A 17,123-nucleotide genomic window follows, 5' to 3' on the forward strand; every position below is an offset into this window, starting at 1 on the left:
TTCCATTTTATTTATTCAAGTATCTATCATTGTATTTATTTATTTATTCCACTGAGTCTAATGAAGGCCCATATATATATGTATACATGGTATATAGTTAGGGTATTAAATTATTTGTGTCCTTAAGCCCAATCAATTTATTCCACTGAGTCTAATGAAGGCCCATATATATATGTATACATGGTATATAGTTAGGGTATTAAATTATTTGTGTCCTTAAGCCCAATCAATAGTAGACTTGAGTTTTTATTTTTGTATTAAGGTCCATAATAGTGCTGCAGCGTGAGAGAGAGAGAATATTGCAATCTGACAGAATCAAATCTCCTTTCTGCCACCAGCGTCTTTTCATCTCCCAAGAAATCTTTTACCCCCAAATCCAAATTTGCTCAGAAAATATTCTTTTCTCTACCGATGCAGCATCTGTTCTTCACCCTTTCACTCCTTTAAAACTCCCTTTCAAGAACATTCCCGGTCCTTTTCCATCTCCAATCTGCAAAATCTGCCACTTAAAATACTTTCAACCTCAAGAGTTCAAGACATCCATCAAGCTTATCAAGCCAAATAAGCAATACTACAGCACATTCATCAAAACCAAACTGAACAAGGTTCGATCTCTCCCTTCAACTTTATACCACAGCATGTATTTCCTCTACAACTAGATTTACAATCTCACACATTGACATGAACTTGAACAGCATACTTTTCATTCATAACTTGTAAGGATTTTTAGTAAAACACAATCTCTGCTAAAATAAGACTATTAAAATCTGTACTACAACAAAGCAACTATATCAAGAACAGTACCAACGAACACCAAACTTGACGCCTTTCCTGCTTCCTTTCTCGTGAACCAATTCCCATTATTCTTCAAGAACATACCTTGTTTAACTCTGCAAGTTCGATCTTCCTTTCCTTCTTCCTCTTGGGCTGGGATGTGGGAGTCTTGGTCTGGAATGTGGGAGTCGAGGGAAGAAGAGGGTCTTCTGCCCGGTGATGAGGACGGCGGCGGCACGGCGAATTTCAGAACGCCGTTGCTCGGCCGGCCGCGAGGAAGAAAGGGGAGTCGGCTGGCAGCAGGACTGCTGTGGTAGAGTCGCTGCCTAGGTGGCTGACCACCACACGCAGAGGGAGAAGTGATGGAGCGGGCTGGGCCGTGAGAGGGAGCGCTGGAGGATGGCGGCGGCGCGGCCGGAGGCCAGGCGCGCTGCCCGCTGTGAAAACAGCAGCGGCGGCGGCAACCTTCCTCGGCCGTCCGCTGCAGATGACGCAAGGGAGAAGAGGGTGGGGAGCGCGAGGTGGCTGGTGGCTGACGGCGAGGCCAGGGCGGCGCGGCCTAAGGCCGAGCGCCGCTGACGCGGCGGAAATGGAGCAGCATCGGCGGCGGCCCTCCTTGACCGTCTGCTATCGGGAGCGAGAGAAGGAAGGCGATGAGAGGGAGGCCCCGGATCCGGCGATTTCGCCGGAGCTGGAGGCGGCCGGCGTGGAGCTCGGGAGGGAAGGCGGAGGTTCTGGAGAAAAGGGGGGCGAGGCGAGAGAGGGAGAGAGAAGCGTGAGTAGAGAGAGAGGAAGATTGACTTGTTTTATTTTAATTACCTTTAGGTTTATTTAAGCTTTGTTTGGGCCTCATTTCATAATAATTTGATGGGCTTTTTCTTTGACATGGGCCGATTCTTAATAGAGTACCGGGCCGATTTTAATTATTTAAATGGGCTACACTATGTTTTAAATTGATTTTTGGGCTGCACTTTATAACAGACCTTTAAATTATGGCTTGTAAATTATTATCTTAGGCTTTAACTATTAACTTGAGCCCGAAAATAATTTAATATAAATTACTAATATAAAGGTTTTATATATTCTTTAAAATTTTTAATTATTTATAAATTTAGTGGTATTTATCAAATTACTAATATTATATTAAGAATTTATTTATTCACTTATGGACATTTCTTATTCGGGCAAAGTGTATCAATAGTTAGCGATCCCCACTTTACTTAGAAAATTAGGATGACACCTCGAGACCTACTTAAGAATAGATTTCTTGTAGGTTCGAGTAACCAAGGGCATTAGAGCTTCAAGCAGAGCAAGCACTGAATCTCCACATCGAGGTGGGTTTTATTTTACATACAATGTATCTTGAGTTATATAAGCTCTGATATTTCATGAAAATTATCTGTTTATCCAATATAAATGTTTTATGTGCGTTCTGTAATTGTTTAAGGCTCACTTAAGTATCGATCGAGATTCTCATTTGGCCTAACACGCTAAATGAGGATTGTGTACACAGGGTTAGTGGCTCGATGGGTTGATCACCATCGTGCACTAACAGATTTAGAACGTTATAAGGGTGGGTGCTTGACAGGAGGTTATCCGGAGCACGGTGCTTGACAGGAGGTTATCCGGAGCACAGTTAAGACTATTGATTCTGACCGGGTGCGTCCCGAGATCAATAACAGATTTTTGGATCTGACTGGGTGTGTCCCGAGATCAGTGAATGTGGGGAGAAAGTGAGTAACAATCGAACGTACATGGCGCGCCACTTAATGAAGAAAAGTTTTGTCATGCTTAGAAGTGGATTTCTGTTTTTAAACCTTCTGAGTTATGATTGTGATATTGGATAAACTACTTCGATTATTTCTTAAAATATTTCAAAAACTCGTGCCCACTGAGTACATTAGTACTCAGCCCAAATTATTTTCAAATATTTTCAGGTTGATCGGCTGGTGCAGACGGGGCTGAGCTGAGGCTAAGGTTCCACGATGTCTTTTGCTTCCGCTAATCACTATCTTGTCACCTCATCCTCCATCCCCTAAATTGAGAAGTTCTATTGTGTGGTATAATATTATCTTGTTGGGCTTAGACTCTTAACCCATATTTCTTTTAATGAAGCCATCACTGATTATGATCGGAGTCACGAAACTAAACTTATGCGATCCTGAGTTCGAATATTGTCATTTGATTAGCGTCTCTTAATGCCTTTCATTTTATCTCCTTTCATCTTATCTCTTTAGATATGCATACCCGATTTAATGGGTAAATTGGCAAGTTTATTCAGCTCAATTAAGTTCTTCAATTATTTTCCTATTTCTTTTTGCCTTGGAGAAGTCGGGTCGTTACAAGTGGTATCAGAGCACAAGTTTTCTTTCGTGTCTCTGATTACCGTTAGTTTAACTATTTCAAGTCTAGAATTGTACCTCTAGACTCCTAAGCATTGCTGCAACCCTCAGCTCACCGTCTCACTACCTGATCAACAAAGGTACGTTTTAAAATTTTCAAATAAATGATTTTGTTCTAAGAAAGTGCGCGCAAAGGATTATCTTGTGAAATGCTTGAAGGATTTCACATATGCAATGAGATATTATTTATGCAAAGAAAGAAAAGTGTGATATTTGGACCGAGTCTTTACAAGAAGCAAAGTATGTAATCATGATGGGACTCTCTGAGCCCACATGATCTATTTTCAGAAGAAGTATATTATGACGAGTCTCTTTGAGCTCACATAAGCATGTTTGAAAGAGAAAAGATTTGTTGTTTATGTTTTGATTCTATGAACCGTTTATGATTAAAGATATGTTATGATTTTTAACTTCATGCATGTTGAGTAATATTTCAGATGGCATAAGTGACATTATTTGTTGACTTCGGTTAATTATGACCTTTTTGACCTGATAGTTATGAGTAGGTTGACTCAATAGTCAACAAAACTATGAGCTTATAAGAGTATGCTTTGCCTCATAGTTAGAGGTGCTCTAGCTAATTCTATGATAGGATTTCAATCTATATAAACTAGACTTTTGTCTAGAGAACTTTAGAATGACGAAGAATGGAACCTTGATGAACATAGAATGCTCTCAGAATACCTATGATGCTTATAAAACATAGAAACTTGGTTAGATTTAGCCTTGCGCTATTTCTGTTTGAATGTCATTGGTCTTTCTTTTTAGATGGACAAGCAAGGCGAGAAATTTTGCAAGCATTAGACACCAATGTACTTGCAAAAACAATATGACGAGAAGTTCCATGACTACATCAAGAACCTAGATGTTTTCTTCAAGGAAATTTGGGAGATTTTCGTGTTTTGAATAGATGCGCGCAATGGAAGAGTATTAGATATCGAATCATCAACGAGGCTCGTGCGGCACCTTTCTAATGAATGGAGTATAGGGACAACCAACTTATGCCCAAGAATTGTGATCAACGATTTTCCGCAGCTGACCAAGAGCACCAAGCCAAGGCCATTGACATCGTAAGAAGATCAGGAGAACAATATTGAGGAAGCTATCACAAGAAATTCACGAGAGAGCAATTGACTGCATATGTTATTAGATTAGTGGTGGTACCAGTTGTGTGGAATCACGTTTCTTTTGACATAATCACCAAACCTTTTGATTGTAAGGTCGAACTCTTCTACATCTAACTCCGACCTTACCTAGAACCTCAATTCTTTTAATAAATTCACATATTATGCTTATGTATTCCAAAGAAACCGTTGGAGTACAATTACATTCATTATAATATAAGTCCTTTTTTTTTGAGACATATAATATATAAGTATATTGCTCATACTTTAGTGCGTGTTATTCAAAATTTTCTTTCCCATAACACGCCTAGTTATTATGATTAATTTAGATCCGTCATTGTTCAATCGTGTTAATCAAAAGAACCCTTTTTGAGATGCATTATTGTTTTGAATATTACGAAAGTCCTCTTTGAGGCAAATATATAAGTAATTATTCATACTTGATGCGTGTTGTTCAAATTTGCTTTGTCATAACACGCCAATCTTATGATTGATTCACACACGGTACTGTTAGGACGTATAACCAATCGAACCTTTAACCACACAATGCATATGGCAATAACAGAGCGTGGATGACGACGAGGAATTACCCCTGATGAAGTCGCACCACAAGTAGCACCAGACCGTCTAGTAGTGGAAGGATTCTGCAAAGAGAAGCCACCTAGGTTTGACAGTTTAGGCGATCCTATGAATGTCGAGAAGGGGATCAAAGCAATGGGAGAATTTCACCAGGGATTACTTTTGGTAGAGTTATATGAGAAGTACACACCGGGATGTTACCGACGAAAAATAAAAAAAAAATAATAGAACGAGTTCTGGAACCTGAGGCAGAGGGCTGAAACGGTGACTGAGTATGAAAGAATTTTCAACCGACTGACACGATATGCTCCACTCCTATTTATACTTATGAGAAACGTGCGGAGAAGTTCAGGAACGGACTGCGCCATGAGATACCAATTACCCTAGCAAGTCAGACAGGTCTCACCTATTCACAAACACTGAGTAGAGTTCTCACAACCGAGTCATTGCTGCCAAGCTAATGAGGAAAGAAGAATATCATACTTTCTTAGTCCGTTTAACAAGAGAACCAGAATCAAAGAAAAACGACCAAAGAACTTCCAGTAGTTCGAGATTTCAAAGATGTTTTTCCCAAAAAAAAAAAAAAAAAAAAAATCTCGGTTTACCACCACTTCGACAATTGGAATTTACAATTGATTTGGAACCCGGAGCTGCACCTATGTCCAAGGCGCCATACAGAATGGCCCCACCAGAACTACAAGAACTGAAAGTACAACTGCAAGAGTTGTTAGACTTAGGTTTTATACGACCTAGTGTGTCACCATGGAGAGCACCAGTCTTGTTCGTCAAAAAGAAAGATGGCTCGTTGGGGATGTGTATTGACTACCGAGAACTAAACATGTTCACGATAAACAATAGATATCATCTTTCAAGGGTAGACAACATGTCCGATAATCTGAAGGAACCGGTGTCTTTTCCAAGATTGACATAAGGTCTGGTTACCATCAGCTCACGATGAAAATGGAAGACATTTGAAAGACAACATTTCGAACACATTACGGACATTACAAGTTCACATTGATGACTTTTGGATTAACGAATGGCCCATCCGTTTTCATGGATCCGATGAACAGAGGGTTCCATCAATACCTCGAAAGTTTCGTCTTAGTGTTAAGTGATAACATCCTCATCTACTCTAAGACTGAAGAACAACACGAAGAACACTCACAAGGCTTTGCAGAATGAGAGATTATTCGCCAAATTTTGCAAGTGTGAGTTTTGGTTGAGGGAAGTGATATTCTCGGTCACATCGTATCGACTAATGGAATCAAAGTGGACCCTACTAAGGTCGAAGCAGTCAAGGAATGGAAGGCACCATCAAACATCAACAAAATCAACGGTTTCCTCGGTCTAGCGGGTTACTAAAGAAGATTCATAGAAGGATTCTCAAAATAGGCTAGGCCAATGACTCAGCTTTTGAGAAAAATGAACTAAGTACGATTGGTCTGAATCTTACGAACAAAATTTTCAGGAACTCAAAACAAGGCTGTCTACTGCCCCAGTATTAACAATACTAGAAGAAAATGGAGAGTTCATGGTGTACACCGATGCCTCGAAACTAGGACTATTTTGTGTGTTGATGCAAAACTAGGAAAAGATAACATAAGCGTCTCGTCAACTGAAGCCACATGAGCGAAACTACCCGACTCATAACTTAGAGCTCGCTACTGTCGTGCAAGCACTGAAAATTCGGAGACACTATCTCTACGGAGTTAAGTGTGAGATCTTTACAGATCATAAGAGTTTGAAGTACTTCTTCGAGCATAAGGATTTGAACATGAGACAACGAAGATGGCTCAAATTAGTAAAGGATTACGATTGCACCATCAGTTACCACACAGGATAAGCGAACGCAATAGCTGACGCCTTAGGTCGAAAGACGAAAGCCAAGACAGGGTATTTCATCACCCAACTGAAGGAGCTGATTCGTGACTTCGCCTCACTCAGCTTAGAAATTGTTCACCCTCCGGATACAGTATCGGGATTGAGTAGTTGCGCTAATAGCTAAACCTGATTTGAGGATTGAACAGACACAAATGGAAGATTGGTTCTTGGAAAAGATGCGTCTCACTGCAAGGACAAGTGAAACTAAAAGGTCCACCGAAACCAAGGATAATGCTCTAATGGTTGGTAAACAGATTGTATGTATCACACAAGGAAGAACTAAGGAATGAAATCATGAGTAAAACACACGACACGACGTATGTAGCCCCACCCAAGAAGTACGAAAATGTATCAAGACTTGAAGAAAAATGTTTCAGTTGAAAGGAATGAAGAGAGGTATAGTTCTGTTCGTGGAACGATGTCATGCATACCAGCAAATCAAAGCTCTGCGCCAAAAACCCTACAAAACACTACAACAGTTGCCGATTCCGGAATGAAAATAAGAGCATACCAATATAGGATTTGTGGTGAGCTTACCTAGATCAATGCATAGAGACACGATCATTTGGGTGATCGTGAATTGCCTATCAAGTTCGGCACATTTCCTCCCCATACAAATGACTTTCAGATTGGAGAAGCTTGCGAAGCTATAGGTTAAAGAAGTTGTGCATCTTCACGGTGTAATTGTCTCAATCACATCTGATCGTGATTTCAAATTCACGTCTAGATTTTAGAGAAGCTTAAAAAAAAAAAAAAAAGTGAGAACTAGAAGAAAAGTTGTAAGCTCAAAACCCCGAGCTAGATTGCTACGGCTTGTAAATTTCGAGGACGAAATTTATTTTTTAAGGAGGGTGGTATGTGACATCCCGATATTTTCATAAGAAATATAGAAGACCAATAATTAAGTATACTATTGATACACGTCCGATATTTTATAATTATATTATATCAAGGAAATTGATATAGATTTATATTCAATATAATTATTTTGATCAATCAAAATTTTGAGACATTATTAATTATATGAGAAATATTATTAAAAATATTTTCCATTTTATTTATTCAAGTATCTATCATTGTATTTATTTATTTATTCCACTGAGTCTAATGAAGGCCCATATATATGTATACATGGTATATAGTTAGGGTATTAAATTATTTGTGTCCTTAAGCCCAATCAATTTATTCCACTGAGTCTAATGAAGGCCCATATATATATGTATACATGGTATATAGTTAGGGTATTAAATTATTTGTGTCCTTAAGCCCAATCAATAGTAGACTTGAGTTTTTATTTTTGTATTAAGGTCCATAATAGTGCTGCAGCGTGAGAGAGAGAGAATATTGCAATCTGACAGAATCAAATCTCCTTTCTGCCACCAGCGTCTTTTCATCTCCCAAGAAATCTTTTACCCCCAAATCCAAATTTGCTCAGAAAATATTCTTTTCTCTACCGATGCAGCATCTGTTCTTCACCCTTTCACTCCTTTAAAACTCCCTTTCAAGAACATTCCCGGTCCTTTTCCATCTCCAATCTGCAAAATCTGCCACTTAAAATACTTTCAACCTCAAGAGTTCAAGACATCCATCAAGCTTATCAAGCCAAATAAGCAATACTACAGCACATTCATCAAAACCAAACTGAACAAGGTTCGATCTCTCCCTTCAACTTTATACCACAGCATGTATTTCCTCTACAACTAGATTTACAATCTCACACATTGACATGAACTTGAACAGCATACTTTTCATTCATAACTTGTAAGGATTTTTAGTAAAACACAATCTCTGCTAAAATAAGACTATTAAAATCTGTACTACAACAAAGCAACTATATCAAGAACAGTACCAACGAACACCAAACTTGACGCCTTTCCTGCTTCCTTTCTCGTGAACCAATTCCCATTATTCTTCAAGAACATACCTTGTTTAACTCTGCAAGTTCGATCTTCCTTTCCTTCTTCCTCTTGGGCTGGGATGTGGGAGTCTTGGTCTGGAATGTGGGAGTCGAGGGAAGAAGAGGGTCTTCTGCCCGGTGATGAGGACGGCGGCGGCACGGCGAATTTCAGAACGCCGTTGCTCGGCCGGCCGCGAGGAAGAAAGGGGAGTCGGCTGGCAGCAGGACTGCTGTGGTAGAGTCGCTGCCTAGGTGGCTGACCACCACACGCAGAGGGAGAAGTGATGGAGCGGGCTGGGCCGTGAGAGGGAGCGCTGGAGGATGGCGGCGGCGCGGCCGGAGGCCAGGCGCGCTGCCCGCTGTGAAAACAGCAGCGGCGGCGGCAACCTTCCTCGGCCGTCCGCTGCAGATGACGCAAGGGAGAAGAGGGTGGGGAGCGCGAGGTGGCTGGTGGCTGACGGCGAGGCCAGGGCGGCGCGGCCTAAGGCCGAGCGCCGCTGACGCGGCGGAAATGGAGCAGCATCGGCGGCGGCCCTCCTTGACCGTCTGCTATCGGGAGCGAGAGAAGGAAGGCGATGAGAGGGAGGCCCCGGATCCGGCGATTTCGCCGGAGCTGGAGGCGGCCGGCGTGGAGCTCGGGAGGGAAGGCGGAGGTTCTGGAGAAAAGGGGGGCGAGGCGAGAGAGGGAGAGAGAAGCGTGAGTAGAGAGAGAGGAAGATTGACTTGTTTTATTTTAATTACCTTTAGGTTTATTTAAGCTTTGTTTGGGCCTCATTTCATAATAATTTGATGGGCTTTTTCTTTGACATGGGCCGATTCTTAATAGAGTACCGGGCCGATTTTAATTATTTAAATGGGCTACACTATGTTTTAAATTGATTTTTGGGCTGCACTTTATAACAGACCTTTAAATTATGGCTTGTAAATTATTATCTTAGGCTTTAACTATTAACTTGAGCCCGAAAATAATTTAATATAAATTACTAATATAAAGGTTTTATATATTCTTTAAAATTTTTAATTATTTATAAATTTAGTGGTATTTATCAAATTACTAATATTATATTAAGAATTTATTTATTCACTTATGGACATTTCTTATTCGGGCAAAGTGTATCAATAGTTAGCGATCCCCACTTTACTTAGAAAATTAGGATGACACCTCGAGACCTACTTAAGAATAGATTTCTTGTAGGTTCGAGTAACCAAGGGCATTAGAGCTTCAAGCAGAGCAAGCACTGAATCTCCACATCGAGGTGGGTTTTATTTTACATACAATGTATCTTGAGTTATATAAGCTCTGATATTTCATGAAAATTATCTGTTTATCCAATATAAATGTTTTATGTGCGTTCTGTAATTGTTTAAGGCTCACTTAAGTATCGATCGAGATTCTCATTTGGCCTAACACGCTAAATGAGGATTGTGTACACATGGTTAGTGGCTCGATGGGTTGATCACCATCGTGCACTAACAGATTTAGAACGTTATAAGGGTGGGTGCTTGACAGGAGGTTATCCGGAGCACGGTGCTTGACAGGAGGTTATCCGGAGCACAGTTAAGACTATTGATTCTGACCGGGTGCGTCCCGAGATCAATAACAGATTTTTGGATCTGACTGGGTGTGTCCCGAGATCAGTGAATGTGGGGAGAAAGTGAGTAACAATCGAACGTACATGGCGCGCCACTTAATGAAGAAAAGTTTTGTCATGCTTAGAAGTGGATTTCTGTTTTTAAACCTTCTGAGTTATGATTGTGATATTGGATAAACTACTTCGATTATTTCTTAAAATATTTCAAAAACTCGTGCCCACTGAGTACATTAGTACTCAGCCCAAATTATTTTCAAATATTTTCAGGTTGATCGGCTGGTGCAGACGGGGCTGAGCTGAGGCTAAGGTTCCACGATGTCTTTTGCTTCCGCTAATCACTATCTTGTCACCTCATCCTCCATCCCCTAAATTGAGAAGTTCTATTGTGTGGTATAATATTATCTTGTTGGGCTTAGACTCTTAACCCATATTTCTTTTAATGAAGCCATCACTGATTATGATCGGAGTCACGAAACTAAACTTATGCGATCCTGAGTTCGAATATTGTCATTTGATTAGCGTCTCTTAATGCCTTTCATTTTATCTCCTTTCATCTTATCTCTTTAGATATGCATACCCGATTTAATGGGTAAATTGGCAAGTTTATTCAGCTCAATTAAGTTCTTCAATTATTTTCCTATTTCTTTTTGCCTTGGAGAAGTCGGGTCGTTACACATGGCATGTGCACACATGAACGTACTGTGCATCCATTCGAACCAAATCTAATTAAAATTTATCAATTCCAACTAGCTAGTGTTTATTAATTTCAAACCGGTATCTGAACACATGCTCAACATGCTGCCGCATAAAGCCCCCAATTTTTGAGGGCCCATATATATATATATATATATGTATATATATATATATATATATATATATATGGATAGAGAATGGATCAATGAAGAATGCTAAATGTAGAAGGAAACAACGAAGACTGAATAACTCAATACATTTACTGAATAAATCACGCGAGCGCATGAACGAAAAATGTACGTGTTTATTCAGTAAAATAACTATTCGTGCGGTCGCGTGATTTATTCGGTAAATTTATTGACTTATTCAGAACGAAATATAGTTACTTCTTCATATATCCCAACCATATATATATATATATATATATATATATATATATATATATATATATAATTTTTACTTAACAATAAGGTATTTATTTACATAGCTTCGCCTTATAAAAGTTATTTTCGTCATTTAGATCATATCGTTAGTGTTGAATTCTTAGTACCTTATCTTTCCTTCTCTTTTATTTGAAAACTCTTTTAAATTATTGGCCGAAAAAGTTTATTGTAATATACTATTGTTGTATCATCAATATAAAAAAAAATTATAAGGGTCAATTATCTATTTTTGCTTAGGGTCCTATGACATATATGATCGGCCTGACTATTCTCCAATCAAGATCTATTAATCTCCATTTAAATATATAAACTCTCAATTAACATTTATTAATTAAAATAATTAATTAATAAATAAATAGAAAATGGATGGGGCTTAACTACGAGGTACAAGTGGAAACAACAAGACCCACCAATATATGTAAATGTCTATCTCACAATCTATTCTATATTATTAACTTGAACTAGTACAACCTCCCGTGCGATGCACGGATCAGGATTTTTTATTTTTTATTTTTTAAGATAAATTATATAAAAATATCATCATTTATGACTTCAATGAATTGATAATAAAAAATAGTTTTATTCATTTAAATTTTATTTTATTTAAAGTATTGTATAGTAATAATATCAATTCAATAATTATAATATTAAATTTAATATCATACACTAATAATAATGAAAGGTGCATTCGAAAACTCTTGAAGCATTGTTTTGGTGTATTTATTCAGTAGAGGCTACTTCTAACAGCAGTCTATACATGTGTGAGTTTATTTTCAAGAAAAGCAACAAACTATACCAACAAAGACGTAAATCATTATTGGTACATAAACATTGTTTGATAAAAGTGTTGATTTGAAATGCAACTTCAAGCCTGAAACAACAACAACATCCTAGCTTACAGCTACATTAGTGAGCAACAACACAACTAAATATGGCCTCAGAATATAGAAAGAGAACAAAACCTCTTAATGAAGTCGTAGATATGCTGACTGATCTCCTCCGGTTTCTCTTGGTTGAGAAAGGTTCGAAAACAAATTTACTTCTACATAATTCCCCATTTCCTAACAAAACCTTTGAGAGAATATAAGACCAAATTCGAGCAAATCAAGTATTTTCACATAAGATAGATGTAAAATACAAGTCTGATAGGTAACGCAAAGCCTAGGATCAGAATACAACAAAATTAGAAAATCATTTAGGATCATAATACAATAAAATTAGAAAAGCATTCACGCTCCGGCCTTCTGTTTCTTCTGTCATGGACACCAATAAAATTCATCATTGCATACACATTTCCTTTGTTGAAGTTTGGGCTTCATTGTTGATAGTGCATTTTGTGGAATTGTTGCATGGATTCGATTATCCTACAAACAAAAACGAAATATATATATATATATATATATATATCAATAAAAATCTATATTAAAATTGAAATCGAAATCGAAATATATATCAATACATACCTCTTTGTCATGAATAATGCACTCGTGGCTGAAAACTTCATTCTTGTTGTTATAATATGGAATGTCATAGCTACAAAGCAACCTTAGTTGTAATGCTATTTTGCTATTTTCCAACTCCAAATCCTTGATCAAACCAAAAAAAGGAAGCATCTTTGAAGTAGTAAGAGTTGTGGAGAATTAGAAGAAGCCTGAACGTTGAGAAAAGTGGTGCAAAATGAATGCAAAAAGAATGATATAATTTGTATGAAATGGTTGTAACTGCTAAGACGTGTTTTGTTTATTTATCTATCTATTTTAATGTAATTAATGAATGGATACATATGTACACGTGGTGGATTTTAACCTGATATATATGTTACATGGGTTAATTGGGTGAATGTGGGTTAGTGGGTGAATTAGATTGAATAAATCAATAAATACATATTTAATCGGTGGAGGTGGGTTAGTGGGCATAAGCTTAATATCAACAGAATCTTTAATCTGACGTTAAATATCAACATATAGCATCAATAAAGTGCCATTAAATATTAGGAATATTCTGTTAGAAATCTAACGGTAAAAAAATTCTGTTAAACTGGTTCTTTATATAATATATAGATGTCCATTCCTGAGATGCACGATGAACATCGAAATTAAATGACATGTTTAAATAATAAAAAGTATTAAATTAAATTAAATTAAAATATAAACAAATGAAAAATATGTTTTAATAATAAAATAAAATAAAATGATTCACATCAATTACTCAATAAAATTTTGAATTTGAAACGTATATTTTCAACTTTGTATAAAGTATAATGAAAATTATAGTTATTAAATAAATTTAAAATTATTTGATAACGAAAATTGACATTATTATTATTATTATTATTATTATTATTATTATTATTATTATTATTATTATTATTATTATTATTATTATTATTATTATTATAGAGTATTAAGCGTCATAATAAATAAATTAATCTTTTCATACAGAAATATAAATAAAAAGTTGTAAAATGTTAATGAAGAGAGAAAAAATAAAATATTTTTAATTTTTTCATAATTAGTTCATTTTTTAAATTCATTTTTGATGATTTTTTATACCATAGTAAAGATCTTTTCACGAACTTAAATTTAAGATGTAGTATATTAAGTATTTTTTTCATGAATTAAATTTGATTTGATGATGTTTTAAAAAAATTAAAAAAATAGAGAAAAAAATAGTGAAAAAATTATGAAAGAAGAGAGAGAAAAATGGAGAGAAAAGTTGGAGGGAAAAAACTTCTCTTTTATATATTATATAGATTATAATTAAAATAAACTAACATACAGTTTATTCCCTCCATCCTTATAAAATATATCCCCTTTTAAATAGCACTATTTTTAATAAAATAGTTGATTAGTGTATTGTAAGTGGAGAAATAATCTCACTTTATTGTGAGTGGAGAACTTACCAAAAATCACTTGAATACATTTTATGAGGACGGACAAAAATGACATGTTGAATACTCCCTCCGTCCCATAAGAGTGTGCCCTTATTTCTATTTAGGAACGTCCCACAAGAGTGTGTATTTGCTATTTTTGCACTATTCCACAATTAACTCCTTATTTTTTACTCTTATTTTATAATAAAGTGAATCACTTTTTCAACTCATAATACATACATCTAACATTTTATTAAAACTCGTGTCATCAAAAGTGATGCACACTCTTGTAGAACGGATTGAGTACATTTTATGAGGATTGAGTGAATATTATACATCATCTATCTCACAAAAACATAAATAATTGAGAGAGAATATTATACATTATCTCTCTCCTAATTTATTTTATCTCTCATAATTATGGCAGCCATAATGGGTTAGAATGGTAATTTTATATTTATTACAATTATATATTTAGTTATTGATTTATTATTTTACAATGTTATCCCTACAGATATATCTTTCCTTTCTTAATTTGATTCTTAAATATTACTTCCTTATATATAAAAACTAATTATGCTATGCTTGCCAAATTTGATTCTTAAAGATTACCAATAATTACAGATTATATCACTATGTGTATGTACATAATATAAACTTTAGCTAGAAAATGGAATTGGCGACGCTGGCAAGGCCATTGATCACATGGGAAAAATTTCAACCATCCCAAAAATTTCATGGAATTGTATGGGCAAGGCCATTTTCTCAAAAATTACTCTGATTTTAAATTAGAACAAATATCTCACATTGTTTAGATTAGAACTCTCTTAGTAGAACACGCCATTTTCAAAAACAAAGAACTTTTATAAGACAATATTTTCTTAATTGACTATTAAATTACAAACAATTGTGTAAGATTAAAACTTTTTAAAAAGGGAGGTCTTGCATGCATGCAACTGGAGAGACGGATCTACAGCTACTAGTACGGGGGCACGTGCCCCCACAACTTTAATTTTTTTTATTAATTATATATGTGTATTTATATAGATTTTATTATATGTCATTGTTGCCAATCCAAACCCCAACCCAAAACCAATTACCCTTGTTTTTATTAGTTAAACATATCTAAATTCCCAACCCAACACCCCAAACCTACGAAATATATATATCTCAATTCCCAAACCCAATCCCAATCCCAAACCCACGGTCATACCCTACTAACCCAAATTTTCAGTTCAGGCGGTGCAGCACAATTGCACAAATTCAGAGATTGAATTTGAGAGAGCCCTCTCATCATTCCATATCATCGGGATTGATTAAATATTTCATATCATAATATAAAATAATAAAATTACACTATTTTGAAAATTCTATTCTAAATTTAATTTATTGAATTAGTTGATAAATTAAATAAATAAATAAAGAAATTCAAAGACCCGCAACGAATGACTTGAACCCAGGACCTTAGGTCTTAGGCATTAACCTCTTATCGTTAGGCCAACACACGCACACAGTAAAGACAATTTTTAATAGTGTTGATAATGAGTCAATCATTCAAATATTTCAGTCAATGAAAACTCGTAGGTTTCAATTATATAATAGACTTAAATTATTATGTAATAAATTTTTGGAACGTGTATATAATTATTTTGTGCCCCCGTAACAAAAAAATTCTGGATCCGTCCCTGGCAACTGGTGTGGTGTAAATGGCTGCGAGCTTGCGACCTTTATTACTTAATGAGACCACTTGCCATAATTATGATATATAACATCTTTTATGGTTTATCAGACAGAAAAATGGTGTGGTGTAGTAGGTTTAGTGTTGTAATGACCCATTGATAATTGTGGGTTCAATTCCCACTGCTAGCATTTTTTTTGGATTTTTTCATGTTTTTTTTTTTCATCTATGCCTATTATAATAAATTTAAATGAATAATTAATAATCCATTTATTTTAAAAGAGTACTAGCGTCAAACCCGTCGAAATTCGACGGGAATCATTTTATGTCATCATTTATAATTATTTTATATTATATTTTATTACTATAGCATATGAAATAGTTTATATATAAATTATTTCTTTAATTAATTTGATATGATCAAATTAAATTAGTAATACAATATTTGAAATAATATTAATCTTAATCACTTTTGCCAATTAAATGTAAGTTGTGATAATAGAAATACATTTTTATATAAATATTAATTTGATGAAATTTATAAAAAGTTGATGTCGGATTGAAGATTTTAGAAGAAAATAAATAAGAATGAATGAGAATTAAGAAAAATTAGAATGAAGTGCTTATACGATACCACGTAGGATATGATTTATTTTGCTATAATGTAAAAATTGATTAGAAATATATAAATAGATAAGAATTAATGAGAATTGAGGAAAATTAGAATGAAGTGATTATACGATTCCACGTAGGAATAAGAATTGAGAAAAATTAGAATGAAGTGATTATACGATGCCACGTAGAATATGATTTATTTTGCTATAATGTAAAATTTGATTAGAAATATATAAATAGATACGAATGAATGAGAATTGGGGAAAATTAGAATGAAGTGATTATACGATGCCACGTAGGATAAGATTTATTTTACTATAATATATGTAGGATTTATAATTAAATGGATATGTTGGATATGAAGTGATTATACGATGCCACGTAGGATATGATTTATTTTGCTATAATATATGTAGGATTTATAATTAAATGGATATATTGGATTTATCTCATAGTTTTATACAATTAATAGTACACACTTTATCTAATAGTTTTATACGATTATTTAATAGTATAGAATTTATCTATAAATTTATATGATTATTTAATAATTTTTAAATGTAAAAATTG

At 35.4% G+C, this 17,123-nt stretch overlaps 3 long non-coding RNA genes across 3 annotated transcripts; 2 read left to right on the top strand and 1 right to left on the bottom strand.

Moving 5' to 3' along the window:
• Positions 1-274: 274 nt before the first annotated feature.
• LOC130989473 (uncharacterized) lies at positions 275-2,907 on the top strand. Its single transcript, XR_009090623.1, has 3 exons — positions 275-605; positions 2,048-2,108; positions 2,712-2,907. It is a non-coding gene; the product is annotated as an uncharacterized LOC130989473 (long non-coding RNA).
• A 5,175-nt stretch (positions 2,908-8,082) lies between these two features.
• LOC130989475 (uncharacterized) lies at positions 8,083-10,715 on the top strand. Its single transcript, XR_009090624.1, has 3 exons — positions 8,083-8,413; positions 9,856-9,916; positions 10,520-10,715. It is a non-coding gene; the product is annotated as an uncharacterized LOC130989475 (long non-coding RNA).
• A 1,395-nt stretch (positions 10,716-12,110) lies between these two features.
• On the bottom strand, positions 12,111-13,113 carry LOC130989471 (uncharacterized). Its single transcript, XR_009090621.1, has 2 exons — positions 12,852-13,113; positions 12,111-12,752 (listed from the first exon to the last, which is right to left on the bottom strand). It is a non-coding gene; the product is annotated as an uncharacterized LOC130989471 (long non-coding RNA).
• Positions 13,114-17,123: the final 4,010 nt, after the last annotated feature.

This window comes from Salvia miltiorrhiza, chromosome 6 (genome assembly GCF_028751815.1).
Source record: "Salvia miltiorrhiza cultivar Shanhuang (shh) chromosome 6, IMPLAD_Smil_shh, whole genome shotgun sequence".
NCBI classification, from domain to species: domain Eukaryota; kingdom Viridiplantae; phylum Streptophyta; class Magnoliopsida; order Lamiales; family Lamiaceae; genus Salvia; species Salvia miltiorrhiza.